Source organism: Chiloscyllium punctatum, chromosome 11 (genome assembly GCF_047496795.1).
Source record: "Chiloscyllium punctatum isolate Juve2018m chromosome 11, sChiPun1.3, whole genome shotgun sequence".
Classification (NCBI taxonomy): domain Eukaryota; kingdom Metazoa; phylum Chordata; class Chondrichthyes; order Orectolobiformes; family Hemiscylliidae; genus Chiloscyllium; species Chiloscyllium punctatum.
This window is the reverse complement of record NC_092749.1, coordinates 73,326,387-73,342,562: the sequence shown is the minus strand read 5'-3', so window position 1 is coordinate 73,342,562 and position 16,176 is coordinate 73,326,387. Positions and strand designations below refer to the sequence as shown.

The window sequence follows — 16,176 nt, the reverse complement described above, 5'->3', positions numbered from 1 at the left end:
GCAAAGGAGTTCTCGTCCAGGTTTCTCAAGGTAAACTTGTAGGTTGAGCCAGTAATTAGGAAAGCAAATACAATGTTGTCATTCATCTCAAGGGGACTAGAATATAAAAGCATGGATGTATATCTGGAGCTTTATAAGGCTCTGGTTGGACCATATTTAGAGTACTGAGAGCAATTTTGAGCCCCACACCTCAGGAAGGATGTATTGGCCCTGGAATGGGTCCTGAGGAGGTTCACAACAATGATCCCAGGAATGAAAGACGTAACATACGAGGAATGTTTGCGGACTCTGGGACTACACTCGCTCAAGTTTAAAATGGTGGAGGGATCGGATTGAAATACTGAATGACCCGGACAGAGTCGATGTTGGGAAGATGTTTCCACTGGCAGGAGAGAAAAGGACCTGAGGGTACAGCTTAGAGTAAAGGAAAGACCTTTTAGAATGGAAATAAGGAGAAAAGTCTTTAGCCAGAGAGTGGTGAATCTATGGAACTCATTGTCACAAAAGGTTGTGGAGGTCAGGTCACTGAGTACGTTTAAAACAGAGATAGATAGTTTCTTGATTGCCAAGGGGATCAAAAGTTACAGGGAGAAAGTAGGAAAATGGGGTTGAGAAATGAATCAAGCATGATTGAATGGCAGAGCAGACTTAATGGGCCAAATAGCCTAATTTCTGCTCCTATGTCTTATGATCTAAAAGCAAAATATTAAAATAAGTCATTTCAACTGAATGAGCAAATCATTTGCAACAAAATACAGAGATTGAGTTTAAGAGCCGTGAGGTTATGCTGCAGCTCTACAGTGGCCAGGTTAGGCCACACTTATAATACTGTATTTAGTTCTGGTTGCATCATTATAGGAAAAATGTGGAAGTTTTAGAGAGGGTGCAGAGGAGATTTACCAGGATGCTGCCTGGATTGGAGGGAATGTCTTATGAAGAAAGGTTGAGGGAGCTAGGGCTTTTCTCATTGGAGTGAAGAAGGATGAGAGGTGACTTGATAGAGGTATACAAGCTGTTATACTGGATTAGTGGTGCTGGAAGAGCACAGCAGTTCAGGCAGCATCCAACGAGCAGCGAAATCAACGTTTCGGGCAAAAGCCCTTCATCAGGAATAAAGGCAGTGAGCCTGAAGCATGGAGAGATAAGCTAGAAGAGGGTGGGGGTGGGGAGAGAGTAGCATAGAGTACAATGGGTGAGTGGGGGAGGAGATAAAGGTGATAGGTCAAGGAGGAGAGGGTGGAGTGGATAGGTGGAAAAGAAGATAGGCAGGTCGGACAAGTCAAGGAGACAGTTACTGAGCTGGAAGTTTGAAACTAGGATGAGGTGGGGGAAGGGGAAATGAGGAAGCTGTTGAAGTCCACATTGATGCCCTGGGGTTGAAGTGTTCCGAGGCGGAAGATGAGGCGTTCTTCCTCCAGGCGTCTGGTGGTGAGGGAGCGGCGGTGAAGGAGGCCCAGGACCTCCATGTCCTCGGCAGAGTGGGAGGGGGAGTTGAAATGTTGGGCCACGGGGCTGTTTGGTTGATTGGTGTGGGTGTCTCGGAGATGTTCCCTAAAGCGCTCTGCTAGGAGGCGCCCAGTCTCCCCAATGTAGAGGAGACCACATCGAGAGCAACGGATACAATAAATGATATTGGTGGATGTGCAGGTGAAACTTTGATGGATGTGGAAGGCTCCTTTAGGGCCTTGGATAGAGGTGAGGGAGGAGGTGTGGGCACAGGTTTTACAGTTCCTGCGGTGGCAGGGGAAAGTGCCAGAATGGGAGGGTGGGTCGTAGGGGGGTGTGGACCTGACCAGGTAGTCACGGAGGGAACGGTCTTTGCGGAAGGCGGAAAGGGGTGGGGAGGGAAATATATCCCTGGTGGTGGGGTCTTTTTGGAGGTGACGGAAATGTCGGTGGATGATTTGGTTGATGCGAAGGTTTGTAGGGTGGAAGGTGAGCACCAGGGGCGTTCTGTCCTTATTACGGTTAGAAGGGTGGGGTCTGAGGGCGGAGGTGCGGGATGTGGACGAGATGCGTTGGAGGGCATCTTTAACCACGTGGGAAGGGAAATTGCGGTCTCTAAAGAAGGAGGCCATCTGGTGTGTCCTATGGTGGAACTGGTCCTCCTGGGAGCAGATACGGCGGAGGCGGAGAAATTGGGAATACGGGATGGCATTTTTGCAAGAGGTAGGGTGGGAAGAGGTGTAATCCAGGTAGCTGTGGGAGTCGGTGGGTTTGTAAAAAATGTCAGTGTCAAGTCGGTCGTCACTAATGGAGATGGAGAGGTCCAGGAAGGGGAGCGAGGTGTCAGAGATAGTCCAGGTAAATTTAAGGTCAGGGTGGAATGTGTTGGTGAAGTTGATGAATTGCTCAACCTCCTCGCGGGAGCATGAGATGGCGCCAATGCAGTCATCAATGTAGCGGAGGAAGAGGTGGGGAGTGGTGCCGGTGTAATTACGGAAGATCAACTGTTCTACATAGCCAACAAAGAGACAGGCATAGCTGGGGCCCATACGTGTGCCCATGGCTACGCCTTTGGTCTGGAGGAAGTGGGAGGATTCAAAGGAGAAATTGTTAAGGGTGAGGACCAGTTCGGCCAAACAAATGAGTGTGTCAGTGGAAGGGTACTGTTGGGGACGTCTGGAGAGGAAAAAACGGAGGGCCTTGATACAAGATGTTGACAGGCATAGATAGAGTGGATAGCCAGAGTCATTTTCCCAATGGTGGAAATGTCTATCATGAGGGGGCATAATTTTAAGGTAATTGAAGGAAGGTTTAGGGGAGATGTTAGAGATAGTTCTTTACACAGAGTGGTGGGTGCGTGAAATGCACTGCTGGCAGTCTTAGTAGCCAGATACATTATTAGGGACATTTAAGTGACTCTTGGATAAGCACATGGAAGATGTTAAAATAAAAGGCAGGAGGACATTAAGAGGTCGGGTGGAGGGAAGAGGTCGGGGGGAGGGAAGAAGTCAGGTGAAGGGGGGAGGGAAGAGGTCGGGTGGAGGGAAGAGGGAAGAGGTCAGAGGTTGGAAAGTGGTGGGGTGGGATGGGAATTTCTTTTGCTACAATTCTTAGTATTTTGCTTGATCCTTCCTCACAACTTTTCTTGGATTTTGTCTGCAACTCTTGTTATTGTGTTCATTTCTTGGTTCTTCATAATTCTGCAATCATTAGGCTTATTTGCATTCATGAAAGAGCCCTTTTTTTGAACTTTACACGATGCATGCCATCACCCAAAGGGTATGCTTAAAAGAACTCAACGACGTAACCACACTATTACCAGCCACTCCTCAAATCTCTCCTCTTATGGTATCTTGACCCATCACTTCTGTTTGTCCCTTCTTGTAAAACTGATTTGCATCTATCATCTGACCTCACAATCCGAAACGTTGATTTCGCTGCTCGTTGGATGCTGCCTGAACTGCTGTGCTCTTCCAGCACCACTAATCCAGTATATGACCTCACAATAGCTGGATTTCATTCTTGTTTGCTGATTTTATCCATTTCCTATTATGCTGGTGAGTTGTTGCTAATTTAGAAATAAGATTGATGTAGTGATGGGCAAACAGATTCACAAAATTTTTATTTACTGTACATTTAATGCTGCTTCACCAAGAGACAGTTATATAATCACAGGCAATCAAGTAACCATGACAAACCTTCTTAATGTATTAAATAGTATCTTATATTCATTAAAATAAAAGGAAAGCATTCTTAACTCTTACCATGCAAAGGGCTTGTGCCATCATTTTTAGATTGTTATTCTAAAATAACATAGATACTTCAAAGTACATTGAAATAATAGACACATTACAGATAAGAATGCATAGAACACTGTGCCAAGGACTTAAGATACACAAACACAAGCCACACTTGTGTGCCAGTGCAATAAGCTTGCACACATTTATATTTAATCACATGCATGTTTAAAGTTAATAAGTTATGTATAAAGTGGGGGCAAATCAAGACTGAGCTGAAAGTCTTCGGAGCCCCAGGGAGGCTGAGAGGCAGAGATGCCACGCATATTTAAGGCGAGATAGGCAGGTTTTGATCAGTAGGAGAATAAAGGGTTCAGGGAAAAATGCAAGGCGTGAAGGTCAGCCATGATCCTACGAAATGATGGAACAGGCTCAAGGGGCCGAACTGCCTACTCCTGTTCCTATTACTTATGGTGTCACACAAACACACACACACACACACACACACACACACACACACACACACACACACACACACACACACACACACAGAGCTACACCAACAGAGAAAATGATTTAATGGGCAGGTTGATTTAAGTGCAAGCCAACAATGGTGTGGCAATCTCCTTGCTACATGCCATAGGTTTTATTGAGGCATTTTGCCTTTTTTCTCCAAAGTAGCACATGTGAGAAAAGGCATGGAATTTTAAAAACTACGCCCAGAACAAGTGTCTGAAACAATATGCCTCAGAACTAAAATGGGACAGGTCATTAAGGAGGTATGGTGCAGTGTAAAACTAAAATAAATGCATACGAAAATGCAAAAATCCAAAAGCACAAGTTATACAATTGGGGCAGTTACCAACAGCATCAAAAGACGAAAGTAAAAGTTTCAATCAGGGATAAAAAAAATAAATATTTTGTGATATGATCAGGTCAGAGGCTGAGAGCATTGTGGCAAGTAACACACTTCTTCAGTTCCCAAAATCTCTTCCACCAGCTACAAAATACAAATCAGAAATGTAATGGAATATGCTCCATTTGTCAGGATAAATGCAGTTCCAGCAATACCCAAGTACCACAACATCTCGAACAACGCAGCTCACTTGACTGTACCCATCCACCATCACACATAGCTAAGTAGTGTGCACCATCTACAAGATGCATTGTAGCAACTCACCAAGTGTTTAAGGTTTTAGTGAAGATCTGTAGCTCAGGTTGTTGAAGTTGTTAGTACTCTATCATCAGTATGTTGTCACTATGATCTGCCCAGAATGTTTATGGTTCAGCCTGTTCTATCAATACAAAACTAGCAATGGAAACACTGGCAACACTTCTAAACAAACAGACAACAAAACTATCAGCAAAGATAATATTCTGAAACTACTGGACCTATGCCTGACCATACATTTTGTTTTTAACAATCAGGTACACAAACAAATCAATGGGACACCCAAGGGCTCACCCATGTCTGGGTTCATTGCTGAAGCAGTAATGCAATAACCATAGCCCTCTCCCAGATCCAGCCCAAACTATGGATCAGATACGTGGACAATAACTTTGTTATCATTAAATGGCCAAGTTGAAAAGCAGACACCAACTCCACCAATAGCAAGTTCACCAGAGAAGAAGAGAACAACAATCAACTTGCGTTCTTAGGCATACTGGTTGAATGAATGAACCATGGTGAATTCCTTACTAGGGTGTGCAGAAAGGCTACACATACAGACCAGGTCCTCAGTTACAACAGTAACCAATGCAGCATCCACAAACGGAGCTATGTCAAGACCCTGTTTAAACAAGCCATAACATACTGCAATAACACAGAACTCTGCAAAAAAGAAGAGGAACACCTATACAGAGTCTTTACCAATAATGGGTACCCTATCAGCTTAATTTGTCGATGCCTGACATACAAACAGCACAAAAAGACACTGTTCCCCCAACACACTGACCACCCTGCCCTACAATACAAATGTCTCAGAACTAACAACAAGACTTCTACGTCCTCTGGGAATACTGACAGCATACAAACCAACAGCCACACTACTATCCAGGAGAAAAGACCCCATACCCACAACATGCAAGACAAATATGATATATAAAATACCTTGCAGCAACTGCGAGAAACATTACATAGAACAAACAAGCTGGAAACATGAGCAAGAGCTTGCAAACAAAATGACATAACCAGTCCTCTCTCATATCAATACACACTGACAAAGAAGAACACTAATTCAACTGGAATAGCATTACATTACTGGGACAGGCTAAACAAAGACAAGCTCAGGAATTTCTGAAGGCTCGGTATTCATCCATGGTTCCATAAACAAACATGCTAAATAGACACTATCTACAGATCACTACAGTACAAAACAGGAATTAGAACGATCCACCACAACAGACAGATCCATATAAGTTCAGGGCAGATCACAACGACAGCACTTCATCCAGAAGTTATACAGCACTGAAGACGTCACTTAGGACAGAGATGAAACGTTTCCAATAAAATCCATCAGCACAGCAAACCGAACAACTTCAACATGTTTTTGACAATATCTTCTAAGCTTCTAACCTCCAGCATTTAAACAGATAACAGCAATGTGAACGCCACCTCCTGCAGGTTCCCTCTAAGCCATACACCATCTGAACATGAAATTACAATTGTCATTCCTGCACCAGCGCAGGATGAAAATACTGGAATCCCTAATATGACTATGGGTGAACCCACACCACATGACTGGAGCAATTCAAAAAACATAAAGCTGCAGATGTAGATTAACTGAAGGGCAAAATTGCAAGAACTGGTTTTAAGGGTAGGCATACTAAAGGCGAGAAACACTCCGGATCGAAAAAGTCTAGGAATGCATAAATCATTAAAACAACAAACAGGTTGAAACAATAGAAAGGTTAATGAAATGCTATGCCTTACAAACCACACCTAAACGACTATCAGCAATTCTGGACAACACACGTTGAGGAGGATATACTGATTTTGGTGACAGTACTGTGCAGATTCACCTAAATAACACCTGAACTTAATCTCTCTTGTAAGGAGAGATTACACAAACTAGGTGTAAACTCTGTGGTATTTAGAAATTTTTTGTTAGCAAATGATATCAAAAGATATGAGGCAAGGCAAAAGTCCACCCTCATTTGCAGCCAAAACACACTAAGTTTATATTAGTAGTCAGTCTCAGTTTTCTTAACCATGTATATGCATATTTTACTTACTAGCATACTATAACTAAGGGCAAGGGATCAAGCAGGTGATACAGGTTTCTTCTTAATGTTTTTCACATGGACGTGGCTAGATCTGTCAGTATTTGCTGCGCTGTGAAAGTGACAGTGGGCTTCAGACTTGAAATTTTTACAGTCTATGTGGTGTAGTTACATCCACAGTGCTGTTAAGGAAGGGAATTCCAGGGTTTAGATCAACAACAAAAACAATATTGTTCCAAGTCATGATGGCATTTGATTTGCACGGGACTTTATAGATGGTGGCCTATGTTTGTTGCCCATGTCCCATTAAGTGGTAGAAGTCAGCAGTTGCTGTTGAGGAATGTTGGTAAGTTGCTAGAGAATTTTATGGAAAGCACAAACTGCATTGGTATAGAGGAAGTGAATATTGAATATGCTGGACTGTTTGATGATTTAGCGCTGTTTTGACCTGTATGGCGTCAAACTTCTCAAGTGCTGTTGGAGCTGTACTCATACAGATAGTTATGTATGGAGTAGCTCAGTATACTCCTCTCATGTCTTGCAGATGGTAAACAGGCATTACAAAGTCACCAGGTGAGATATACCAAATGCTGGTGCGGCCACACTTGGAATATAGTGTACAGTTCTGGTCCCCATATTTCGGGAAGGATGTGGAAGCATTGGAAAAGGTGCAGAGGAGATTTACCAGGATGTTGCCTGGTCTGGAGGGAAGGTCTTATGAGGAAAGGTTGAGAGACTTGAACCTGTTCTCATTGGCAAGAAGGCGGCTTAGAGAGGATTTGATAGAGACATACAAGATGATCAGAGGATTAGATAGGGTAGACAGTGAAAGTCTTTTTCAGAGGATGATGATGTCAGCGTGTACGAGGGGCATAACTACAAACTGAGGGGTGGTAGATTTAAGACAGATGTCAGAGGCAGGTTCTTTACACAGAGAGTGGCAAGGATGTGGAATGCCCTACCTGCTAATGTAGTCAACTCAGCCACATTAGGGAGATTTAAACAATCCTTAGATAAGCACATGGATGATTTTGGGATAGTGTAGGGGGTCGAACTGAGAATAGTTCACAGGTCTGTGCAACATCGAGGGCCGAAGGGCCTGTTCTGCGCTGTATTGCTCTATGTTCTACACACCGCAGAATTCCCAGATTGTGACCTGCTCTTGTAGTCACACTATTTACAGCACGTGACTGGTCCAGTTCTATTTCTTGTCAATGTTAACAAATAGAATGTTGATAGTGTGGGATTTAGTAATGGTTATAGCATTGAAAGTAGACAGTAGGTAGTTTTCTGTTGTAAGAGATGGTCATTGCTTGGCACTTTTGTGAAAATTACATTTCTGTCACATATCAGCCCAACCATGGACACTGTCCAGTTTTTGCTTCAGTTTAAGTCTTTGTGAATGGTGCTAAACATTGTTCATCCTCAGCAAAGATCCATATTTCTGATCTTTTGTGGCCTGAAGTTGGTTAAGTCTATTCTGGATTAGTGGTGCTGGAAAAGCGCAGCAGTTCAGGTAGCATCCGAGGAGCAGTAAAATCGATGTTTCGGGCAAAAGCCCTTCATCAGTAATACAGGCACAGTGCCTGAAGGGTAGAGGGATAAATCATAGGAGGGTGGGGGTGGGGAGAAAGTAGCATAGAGTACAATAGGTGAGTGGGGGAGGGGATGAAGGTGATAGGTCAGGGAGGAGAAGGTGGAGTGGATAGGTGGAAAAAAAGAGAGGCGGAAAAAAAGATAGGCAGGTAGGACAAGTCATGGGGACAGTGCTGAGCTCGAAGTTTGGAACTGGGGTGAGGTGGGGGAAGGGGAAATGAGGAAGCTGGTGAAGTCCACATTGATGCCTTGGGGTTGAAGTGTTCCAAGATGGAAGATGAGGCGTTCTTCTTCCAAGCGTTGGGTGATGAGGGAGCAGTGGTGAAGAAGGCCCAGGACCTCCATGTCCTCGGCAGAGTGGGAGGGGGAGGGGGAGGGGGAGGGGGAGGTGAAATGTTGGGCCACGCGGCGGTGTGGTTGATTGGTGCGGGTGTCCCAGAGATGTTCCCTAAAGTGCTCTGCTAGGAGGCGCCCAGTCTCCCCAATGTAGAGGAGACCGCATCGGGAGCAACGGATACAATAAATGATATTGGTGGATGTGCAGGTAAAACTTTGATGGATGTGGAAGGCTCCTTTAGGGCCTTGGATGGAAGTGAGGGAGGAGGTATGGACGCAGGTTTTACAATTCCTGCGGTGGCAGGGGAAGGTGCCAGGATGGGAGGATGGGTTGTAGGGGGGCATGGACCTGACCAGGTAGTCACGGAGGGAATGGTCTTTGCGGAAGGCGGAAAGGGGTGGGGAGGGAAATATATCCGTGGTGGTGGGGTCTTTTTGGAGGTGGTGGAAATGTTGGCGGATGATTTGGTTGATGCGAAGGTTGGTAGGGTGGAAGGTGAGCACCAGAGGCATTCTGTCCTTGTTACGGTTGGAGGGGTGGGGTCTGAGGGCGGAGATGCGGGATGTGGACGAGATGCGTTGGAGGGCATCTTTAACCACGTGGGAAGGGAAATTGCGGTCTAAAGAAGGAGGCCATCTGGTGTGTTCTGTGGTGGAACTGGTCCGCCTGGGAGCAGATACGGCGGAGGCGGAGGAATTGGGAATACAGGATGGCATTTTTGCAGGAGGTAGTGTGGGAAGACGTGTAATTCAGGTAGCTGTGGGAGTCGGTGGTTTTGTAAAAAATGTCAGTGTCAAGTCGGTCATCATTAATGGAGATGGAGGGGTGCAGGAAAGGGAGGGAGGTGTCAGAGATGGTCCAGGTAAATTTAAGGTCAGGGTGGAATGTGTTGGTGAAGTTGATGAACTGCTTAACCTCCTTGTTGGTGAAGTTGTCTAGATCATTACGTGGAGAAAATACTGCAGTGATACCCTGGGACTGACATAACTGACCTTCAACAACTTATGTGCTTTATATAACACCAACCAGTTAAGAGTCAGCTCCTCTAAACTCACCTATGCCCTCCTCCCAATTCCGATTAGCTACAGTTTCATTAGGATACTTAATGCCATTATTAGGGCAAATACAACTTAAAACAGTCATTCTCACCTCACCTATGGAGTTCAGTTCTTTTATACAAGTTTAGACCAAGTTGTAACGAGGTTAGGCCCTGAGTGGTCCTAAGGGAACCTAAAGTGAACATCAGGGAGCAGGTTACTTCTGAGATGTAGTTTGGAAGCACTACTGATAACCCCTTTCATTAATTTGTTGACTATCAAGAGCAGACTGATAAGTCAATAATTGCCTGGGTTAAAGTTTTGAGGACTGAACATATCTGCGTAACTTTCCACATTGTCGGGTTGATGCCAGTGTTGTAATCGAATTAGAACAGCTAGACTAGGAGAGAAGCCTCTTCCAGAGTTCAAATTTGTATTACTATTGTCAGAACATTGTCAGACACTATAGCCTTTGCAGCATTCAATGTCTCCTGCTGTTTTGTGATATCCTAGAGAACTGAATTGGCTGAAGACTGCTATCTGAAATACTGGGGACTTCAGAAGGAGGTGAAAATGCCTCAGAGTTTAAGACATGCCTATTACTGCACTGGATGACCCCAGCTACCTGATGGAAGGAACAGTGTGCCGAAAGCTAGTGCTTCCAAATAAACCTGTTGGATTATAACCTGGTATTATGAGATTTTTAACTGGATGACTGACATTGATTCTTTAAAATAACAGACACCTGTGCCAGTACTTCACTTCGACACTCAGTATAGAATTAAACAGTTTTTGGGAGTGTTTTTCAAGGTTTCAGAAGTCAACTTATACATAGTAACATTTACAGTATCAATGGCTGAGAATTTCTGATATTTTGTCATGCTAAGTCAGTGAGGACATATGCTGGAGATCAGAGTTGAGAGTATGATGTTGGAAAAACACAGTAGGTCCTCGGATGCTGCCTGACCTGCTGTGCTTTTCTAGCACCACACTCTAGATTCTAAGTCAGCGGTCAAGATCAGGGGAGAACCTTGAATGTATGCCAAGTAGACTTTTTTTATATCAATCTTAAAAAGATGTTTTAAAACTGCATTAAAAAGATGAATCTTACTTAAGCAAACTGCTTGAGCATATAGCTACTGCAAAGTCTAATATCATTAGAATAAGTTTTATTCCAACACCTTCAGTAATTATTTGAATTTTTTGCCTAAAACTAATGTTATTGTTCAAGAGTTATTAATGATCAGATCTTCATAACATAATTTCTGTATATTTTCATAAAGATCATAGTTTCTTTGGTGTATTCCTCACTCTGAGAAAATATAATACACATGCAATGATGACATAAATATAGTATCCTTTCTGATCAAATACAGTACCGTCAAAGTAGACTACATTTTGGAAGTGGAGCATACCTCAAATTTAAAAAAAAAAGCATTTAATTGCCATTCTTCATTATATGTATCTTGAAGTTTACGCTCTCTATCAAATCATCATCAATAGCAATGACAAAACTGACAGTATATTGATATAATGCAAATCCACACAGACCAGGGCAAACCTCACCATAATAGGTGGAGAATTTGTTAGTTTAATCAATAAAACCTGGAACAAAAAGCTAGCATCAGTATTGGTGCACAAGACATTACAAAATGTCATAGAAGAAGGAAGTGAGGACTGCCGATGCTAGGGATCAGAGTCAAGAGTGTGGTGCTGGAAAAGGACAGCAGGTCAGGTAGCATCCAAGGAACTTGAGAATCGACGTTTTGGGCATAAGCCCTTCATCGACCTTTCCATATCCTTTATGGAAGGAATTCAACTGACCAAGTCTGTATGCAATCATATACCTACAGCAATAGGCTGATGCGTAAGTGCTCTCTGAAATGGCCAATAAGGCACTCATTTACATCAAATTGCTATATTTGGAGGGTTTCACTGGATCACAAAGCTTCATTTCAGCCTCAAGCAAAATACAAACAAAAAGTATCAAATCCCAGTGTTCAGGTGAGAGTGACTGCCCTTGATATCATGATTGCATTTGACCAAATGTGATATCAAAGAACCCTCATCAAATTGAAGTTAACAGGAATCTGAAAAACTCTTCACTGGTGAAAGTCATACATACTTAATACAAAAGAAGATGGTTGTCTGCATTGGAGGCCAATCATTTGAGCGTCAGGTAATGACGGCAGGGGTTTCTCACAGTAATGTTCAAGGCCCAACCATCTTCCATTGCTCCATTAATGACCCTCCTTCCAACACAATCTCAGAAATTAGGATGTCTTCTGATATGCTTGCTAACAATTCCACACTGTTCAGAAATATTTGTAACCAAAGCAATTGTGTCTGGTATGTAGAAGTAACACATCTAACACAACAATACCTGAAAAACAACTATTTCCAAAATTTCTGCACAATATTTAATGACACAGGAGTTCCAAGCATCATCTTCCAGAGCATTTCAGATCAACCACATAAATAGTGCAGCTGCAAAGGTAGGTAAAAGGCTGGTACTCTGTAGTGACTGACAGATCTCCAGACTTTCAACCACCCATACAAGGCACCAGACGGTAACATGATGGAATACATTCCACTTATTTGCACAAGTGCAATTACAAAAACACATAGGGAATTTAACATTGTTTAGGTCAAAAACAGCCATTGGACCCACATCCTACATGACATGAACTGCAGCAGTACACAGCAGAGATTCAACATCCCCCGAAGGTCAATGAATTCTACTCAATACCTACATCACATGAATGTGTGAAAGAGAACACTACGTAGTGTCTTTAAAAGCAACCAAGAGTGTCACAGAGAGATTTTTAAAATTAATTCTAACTTCCAGGTACATTCTCCATGACAATGCTTTCATCAGAGGTGACTTGCCAACCAGTCAGCACTCTTTTCTCATACAGTATAAACTGTTGCTCCCTTTGAATTCTGGCATTCTTGCGTCTGCCGTGATGACTGCTAGCCAAAAAGCCCCAACAGCAGGTCTTTGTTTAAAGAGAATGAGAGGGCTGTTAAATAATTCTGATTATTCTAATGAATTCTGATAATGGGGTAAAAATAAAAGCTTGGAAAGTTTTGTACTATATCAAGTGTGAAGGTGGTACTTGTGCAAAAGCGTCCCACAATTATTCGACAGTATACATAAACATCAAGAAATAAAAACAGAGGCGTCACTAAGTAGCTGTAGAGCATTCTAACAAGGTAGGGTATAAGTTGGAGGATATGATACACATTGGTACCACAATATAGGTAGAGTGAGGACCCAAAATTGAGAAACCAGCAGAGCAAAAGTTTCATTACAAATGGCTTGGTACTAATAGCTGGTCAACAAAATTCAATAGTAAGTCAATGAGTGAGCAGAAAAAAAATGGCAAAGTGCATTACTATAATAGAAGTAGGCTCAAATGTTCCTCATTAAAAAACTGCAGACAGGCTGTCACATCCACTTTGTGAAATCACTGCAAATTTTACACATACACACACACATACACAACACAGATATAGTGTCTCATACTATTTACTGTACCATTACTGAGAAGTGGTGTGGAGAGTTGGTTAGGGATCATAGCTCTCTTATGACTTCAGACTTAATTTTATACGATATGTTGACAATGAATATTTTGCACATATCTCTGTGTCTACATAAAGTTTTGGGATATATCAACAGAACCATTCAATACACAAAAAAGGATGATTTGTTATTAAACAGGTCGCAGATGTGATTGCACCTGAAACACTGTGTCCAATATTTAGTCACCCACAGGGCAGGTAATGTAGTAGTTTCGCAAAAGGTCCAAGGGAGAACTGCTTAAAGGATTCCTACATTAAGTAAATTCAGCTACTTAAGTGGGGTAAATGACCTTGCTCTTAATTTCACAGCAGCAAGTCTTAAAGCTTCCCTGATAAAGGATTATAACATAATTAAAGCATTGGATAATAAGTCCATTGAAATTTTATTCCAGATTAATAGGTAGGGGAAGATCAGTTTAAACACTTGTATTCTATCTAAAAGGAGGAAGAAACATTATTATTCTTTTAGCAGATAATAGCTCTAAAACACAGCGATGAATAGTGTACATGGTAGATTCAAGAACAAGTTAACCTGGTTATTCACTGCACTGGAGATTGGATTACTCACCCACGAACTGTATAAATCACCAACATATTCCACCCCGACCTTAAACTCGCCTGGACCATCTCCGACACCTCCATCCCCTTCCTGGGCCTCTCTATCTCCATCAACGATGACCGACTCAACAATGACATTTTCTACAAACCCAATGACTCCCACAGCTACCTGAACTACACCTTCTCCCACCCTACTTCCTGTAAAAACACCATCCCTCATTCCCAAATCCTCCGCCGCATCTGTTCCCAAAAGGACCAATTCCACCACAGAACACACCCGATCGCCTCCTTTTTTAAAAGGCCGCAATTTCCCCTCCCACGTGGTTGATGATGCCCTCCAGCACATCTCATCCACTTCCTGCACCTCCACCCTTGAACCCCATCCCTCCATGCGCTACAAGGGCACAACCCCCTGGTCCTCACCTTCCACCCAACCAACTTCCATATACATTGCATCATCGTCCACCATTTCCGCCACTACAAACAGACCCGAAGACCAGAGATATAGTTCCCTCTCCACGCCATCCGCTTTCTGTAAAGATCGTTCCCTCTGCGACTATCTCATCAAGTCCACATCCCCCAACAACCCACCTTCCCCTGCCACCACAGGAATTGCAAAACCTGCACCCACACCTCCCCCATCCAAGGCCTCATAGGAGCATTCCATATCCATCAAAGTTTCACTTGCCCTGTCCACACATCATTTACAGTATCCATTGCTCCTCATGCGGTCTCCTCTATATTGGGGAGACAGGACACCTACTCGCAGAACGCTCCAGAGAATATCTCCGGGACACCCTCACCAACCAACCAACCCCACCGCCCCGTGGTCAAATACTTCAACTCCCCCTCCCACTCTGCCGAGGACATGCAGGTCCTGGGCCTTGTCCATTGCCACTTCCTTACAACCCGATGCCTGGAGAAAGAACACCTCATCTTCCACCTCGGGACACTCCAACCCCATGGCATCAATGTGGATTTCACCAGTTTCCTCACTCCACCTCGTCCCACTTTATCCCCAGTTTCAACCTTCCAGCTCAGCACTGCCCTCATGACCTGTTCTAGCTGCACATCTTCCTTCCCACCTATTCGCTCCACCCTCCCCCCCGGCCTATCACCATCACCCCCACCTCCATCCACCTTTTGAACTCTCAGCTACCTTCCCCCCCCCCCCAAGCCCATTAGCCTCCTATTTGACTCTCCACCAGAGGCTCCCAGCCTTATTCCTGATGAAGGTCTTTTGCCCGAAACATCGATTTTCCTGCTTCTCGGAAGCTGCCTAACCTGCTGTGCTTTTCCAGCACTACACTCTCGACTCTAATCCCCAGCATCTGCAGCCCTCACTTGCGTCTGTACATCATCCTTAGGCATGGGATCACAAAATGTTTAAGTCTAGAGTGTGATTACTCAGTGTTCTTATCTAAGGTGCAAGAGTTCTTATCCACCTGTTGTGCAGCTGAGATCCAATCATCTGTAAAGTTTAAAAGCATAAACATTTGGACCACATATAAGGAATTAACATGAGTAGTAAAATAGAAATCTAGTGATAAGCACAATCCTGGGAATGAAGCTGAAGGACAAATGAACCATTTGATGAGAATTCAAAGTCAGAAATGAACAAGGGATGTGGTGTTGCTGGCTTGACCAGCATTTACTGCGCATCCCTAGTTGCCCTGGAGAAGTTGGTGATGAGCTGCCTTCTTAATCCAATAAAGACCTGGTAGGAAATAAACTGCACTAAAATAATAGAATAAATTCAAATGTTAAGTAATCACAGGTAACCACTTTATCATTTTGTAGCACTTATCAAAGCAGCATTTTTTAAATCAAATTTTTAACTTGTAACTAAACACCTATTGTTAAGCAAATAGTGTACCTAGTCCACCATAACTGGGCATTTTATATATAGGAAATGGCTATAACATTTTGACAACTGCCTGATTTAAATGTGAACATCTCAAGTAATGTAATACAACCACTGTGTATACACACACCCATCACAGCATACAAAGGTCAGTTTTTCTGGAGTAAGACTGCTCCAGAACAAATGGAATTTGTTTCAACCACAAAACTTTTACGCAGACTACTCCAGCTCCATCATGCTGATGCAGTTAGCATGGAAGACAGGAAGATTATAATAAACGGTATGATGTCCAAA

At 43.2% G+C, this 16,176-nt stretch overlaps 1 protein-coding gene across 4 annotated transcripts in view; it reads right to left on the bottom strand.

Annotated features, from left to right (window-relative positions):
* Positions 1–16,176, bottom strand: part of tiam2a (TIAM Rac1 associated GEF 2a) — a 289,699-nt gene that overhangs the window by 219,854 nt on the left and 53,669 nt on the right. The window lies entirely within an intron of this gene.